Consider the following 5241-nt stretch of genomic DNA (forward strand, 5'->3'; position numbering starts at 1 on the left):
TGTCAGTGCTGTATGTCACGGAGCTGCTGTCAGCGCTGTATGTCACGGAGCTGCTGTCAGCGCTGTATGTCACGGAGCTGCTGTCAGCGCTGTATGTCACGGTGCTGCTGTCAGCGCTGTATGTCACGGAGCTGCTGTCAGCGCTGTATGTCACGGAGCTGCTGTCAGCGCTGTATGTCACGGAGCTGCTGTCAGCGCTGTATGTCACGGAGCTGCTGTCAGCGCTGTATGTCACGGAGCTGCTGTCAGCGCTGTATGTCACGGTGCTGATGTCAGCGCTGTATGTCACGGAGCTGCTGTCAGCGCTGTATGTCACGGAGCTGCTGTCAGCGCTGTATGTCACGGAGCTGCTGTCAGCGCTGTATGTCACGGAGCTGCTGTCAGCGCTGTATGTCACGGAGCTGCTGTCAGCGCTGTATGTCACGGAGCTGCTGTCAGCGCTGTATGTCACGGAGCTGCTGTCAGCGCTGTATGTCACGGTGCTGCTGTCAGCGCTGTATGTCACGGAGCTGCTGTCAGCGCTGTATGTCACGGAGCTGCTGTCAGCGCTGTATGTCACGGAGCTGCTGTCAGCGCTGTATGTCACGGAGCTGCTGTCAGCGCTGTATGTCACGGAGCTGCTGTCAGCGCTGTATGTCACGGAGCTGCTGTCAGCGCTGTATGTCACGGAGCTGCTGTCAGCGCTGTATGTCACGGTGCTGCTGTCAGCGCTGTATGTCACGGAGCTGCTGTCAGCGCTGTATGTCACGGAGCTGCTGTCAGTGCTGTATGTCACGGAGCTGCTGTCAGCGCTGTATGTCACGGAGCTGCTGTCAGCGCTGTATGTCACGGAGCTGCTGTCAGCGCTGTATGTCACGGTGCTGCTGTCAGCGCTGTATGTCACGGAGCTGCTGTCAGCGCTGTATGTCACGGAGCTGCTGTCAGCGCTGTATGTCACGGAGCTGCTGTCAGCGCTGTATGTCACGGAGCTGCTGTCAGCGCTGTATGTCACGGAGCTGCTGTCAGCGCTGTATGTCACGGTGCTGCTGTCAGCGCTGTATGTCACGGAGCTGCTGTCAGCGCTGTATGTCACGGAGCTGCTGTCAGTGCTGTATGTCACGGAGCTGCTGTCAGCGCTGTATGTCACGGAGCTGCTGTCAGCGCTGTATGTCACGGAGCTGCTGTCAGCGCTGTATGTCACGGTGCTGCTGTCAGCGCTGTATGTCACGGAGCTGCTGTCAGCGCTGTATGTCACGGAGCTGCTGTCAGCGCTGTATGTCACGGAGCTGCTGTCAGCGCTGTATGTCACGGAGCTGCTGTCAGCGCTGTATGTCACGGAGCTGCTGTCAGCGCTGTATGTCACGGTGCTGATGTCAGTGCTCTGTATTACGGTGCTGCTGTCAGTGCTCTGTATCTCCTGCACCCTCTTGTTTGCCTACCCTGGTCCCTGACCTTCCCTCTCCTCCATTGCCTTCATTAGCTCCATAGTCCTGAATTGTCAGAACAATTTCCCAAATAAAAAAAAAATGCTTGTAGTTATCGATCCCAAATTCACCTCATACATGTATTATGCTATTGTCCAGGTGGTGGGACTACGTGCTACCCCCTAATAATTACCCCGTGGCCGCAAATTCGACCTAAAGGTTTGCGAAATTCGCCTCCCATTGAAGTCAATGGAGCCCGCGGCGAACGGTCGTTTTCGCGAACGTTTGTGTCCGTTCGCGTTTCGCGTTCGCGAAACGTCCCGTCGGAAGTTCGTCCATCACTACTTGCCAAACCAATCTATTAACCTTCTATGAGGTGGTGAGCTGCCATCTAGATAAAGGAAGGCCCGTAGATGTGGTGTATCTGGATTTTGCAAAAGCATTTAACAATTACCCTTTGCCCCTTTGGGTCTTGTATGGATATTAAGGGGAACCCTGTACCCATATTAAAAAAAAGGAAAGACGTGGGGCCCCCAGGCCCTATATACTCAGAACATCAGTATACAGGCGGTGCAAACAAGACAGGGACTGTGTAGGTTTGTTGTGTTAAGTAGAATCTGTTTGTAATTTTGAACTGGTATATTTTTAATGTGTAGCTCCAGTCAAAAAATCTATTTTTAACCATTCTCTATGTTTTCCAAAAACGTATCACCCCTGTATAATTTGTTTTGCCGTCCATCTCACTTCATGTTGTCTCCTTCCGTTTGCAAGTAGGAGACGTTTGTAAGTTGGATGTTTGAAAGTAGGGGCCTGTCCTATATGCTCTGCAGAAATGGCGGAACAAGGTGTTGGTGTTGCCACAACATTGTAAGCTCTCAAAGTGACTCTTGGTGGGCGCTGGAGCGCCCTGCTGTGAACAATTATATCAAGATCTATAATCACATGCCATGTTGAACAGTGGTAGAAAAATTGGGCCTTTGGTGGTTGTGGTGCTGGTGTTGGGGCCACAACACTATAAGTCCTCACAGTTACTCTCGGTGGGCACAGGAATGGGCCCTGCTGTGAAATATTATATCATGAATTGTAATTACATGCCCCTGTTGAACAGGGGCTGAAAAATTGGGCCTTAGGCACTGGTGCCACGACACTGCAACCTCTCCCATATACTCTAGTTGTAGTGCAGGAATAAGCCCTGCTGCAAAGCATTGCATCAACAATTGCAATTAAACGCCCCTGTTAAACAGGGGCAGAAAAATTGGGCTGGTGGCATCACCCAGAACCAAAAATGTTCTTCCAAGATATCGGCGGAGGAGGAAGAGGATAGACAGTCAACATAACAGGACAGTCACTCAGCATAGGCAGTCTTGAAGGGATGTGATATTTAAAAAACAATTAATCGGTTACATCAGCTTCAGGTGCTTGGTAGCTGTGGGTGATCCAAGACTGATTCATCTTTATGAAGGTCAGTCAATCAACTGATTCGGTGGAGAGGCGCACCCTGTGATCGGTAACAAAGCCACCAGCAGCACTGAAGGTGCGTTCCGAAAGAACGCTGGATGCAGGACAGGCCAGTAGCTCAATTGCATACTGTGCAAGCTCTGGCCAGTGATCCATCCTCAAGACCCAGTAAGCCAGAGGATTTTCGGTGGGAAAGGTGTCCAAGTCTGACCTTGCCCCTAGGTATTCCTGCACAATGTAAATCAGACGCTGGTGATGGTTGCTGGAACCGATCATACCACGTTGTCCAGGACCAGGAGTTTGTAACCTCCCAGTCTCTGGGAACGCGTTGCACAGACCTTTCTGCAAGGCCTCGCGTAGATGTCTCACCATCTGCGACGGCAAGATAATGTCGGCAACCTTACCCTCTTCCTCCTCCTCCTTCTCGCCCCACTGGTGTGGTGAGAAAAAACCGAGCTCCCCTGACCCTGTCCTGGTGCCGTAGTTGCACAGGTACTCATTTATGGCCCTCTGTGCAGCCGCTGCAACATGGCCAACGTTGAGTTCCACTTGGTGGGCATGTCACATATAAGGCGGTTCTTGGGCAGGTTCAACTCCTTTTGGAGCTCAGCCAGCCGAGCACAGGCATTAAACAATTGGTGGAAATGCACACAGACTTTTCTGGCCTGCTTCAGGACATCCTGTAAGCCCGGGTACCTGCCCAAGAACCGCTGCACCACCAGGTTAAGGACGTGAGCCACACAGGGCACATGGGTCAGTTGTCCTTGTCGGAGGGCGGAGAGGAGGTTGGTGCCATTGTCGCAAACCACCAATCCTGGCTTAAGCTGGCGTGGCGTCAACCACCTCAAGGTCTGCCCCTGCAGAGCTGACAATATATCTGCCCCAGTGTGGCTCCTGTCCCCCAAACAAACCAGCGCAAGCACGGCATGGCATCGTTTTGCCTGCGTACTTGTGTAGCCGCTTGAACGCCTATGGAGCACCGCTGGTTCTGAGGACAGAGCACTGGAAGAGGCCATGGAGGAAGAAGAAGAGGAGGGGGTAGAGGAGAGAGGTGTGTCACAAGCAGTAGTAGCATTTTGGAGGCGTGGTGGCAGAACAACCTCCAACACTACTGCACCTTGTCCTGCATCCTTCCCAGCTGCCAGAAGAGTGACCCAATGGGCCGTGAAAGACAGGTAACGTCCCTGTCCATGCCTGCTGGACCATGAGTCAGCGGTAATATGCACCTTACCGCTGACTGCCCTGTCCAGCGAGGCAAGGACATTGCCTTCCACATGCCGGTAGAGAGCCGGAATCGCCTTCCGAGAGAAAAAGTGGCGTTTGGGGACCTGCCACTGAGGAACCGCACATTGTACAAGCTCACGGAAGGGGGCCGAGTCTACCAACTGAAAAGGCAGCAGTTGAAGTGCTAGCAATTTAGCCAAGCTAGCATTCAACCGCTGGGCATGTGGATGGCTGGGAGTGAACTTCTTTTGCCGGTCCAGCAGCTGGGGCAGGGACATTTGCCTGCTATAATCGGACGTGGGTGTACTGCTAGCAGAGTGCCCGGAAGCACTTGGCTGTGACACACCTAATTCTACACCTTCATTCCTCTCAGAGCAGGTTTCAGAGAGGACTGAAGGTCTAGTGGGGTTGGAGATGCCAGCTGATGAGGAGCAAGGAGAGGTCCGCTTTGTTCTTTGGTGTGGGTCTTTGAGGTACGCTTGCCAATGAGCTACATGGCAGGTCAACATATGTCTGGTCAAGCATGTGGTGCCCAAGCGGCTGATGTTTTGGCCACGCGAGATACGCTTGAGACATATGTTGCAATCTGATGCACTCGTCTCAAAAAAGGCCCACACCAAAGAACTTTGAGAATAACGCGCAGAGGCAGCGCCCTGCACAGGCGGAGCTCTGCGGTGTGATTCAGTCAGTGTGCTGCCCCTAAGCTGGCCCCCGGAGGGCATCCTGCCTCATTGGACATGTGCCTCCTCCTCCTCCTCTCTCCTACCAGGCACCCACTTGGAGTCAGTGCCCTCATCATCCCCTCCCTCTTCATTGCAGGAGCAAACCTGGCAGTATGCTGCAGCTTGTGGAACATGACTGCCAGATTGCTGTCCTTCTTGAGCATCCCTTCTCTCTGCATTCATGCTACTGCCTTCCTCTAGCTGAGTATCATCATCAGAGCCTACAAAACACTGGGCATCCTCCTGGAGCATGTACCCAACACTGTGCTCAAAGAGTTCAGGTGACTCCTCAGGAGGACGTGGTGGGTCTAGGGAAGGAGTCACTGATGATGACATTGAGAGGAGGGAAGACAATGCGTTGGCAGCTGCTTTGCTAGTACCCTGAGACTGGGTGAGAGAGGATGAGGAGGATGAAGAGGGCTTAGTCATCCACT

Source organism: Lithobates pipiens, unplaced genomic scaffold (genome assembly GCF_037356315.1).
Source record: "Lithobates pipiens isolate NorthernLeopardFrog02 unplaced genomic scaffold, aLitPip1_a1.2 Scaffold_157, whole genome shotgun sequence".
Classification (NCBI taxonomy): Eukaryota; Metazoa; Chordata; class Amphibia; order Anura; family Ranidae; genus Lithobates; species Lithobates pipiens.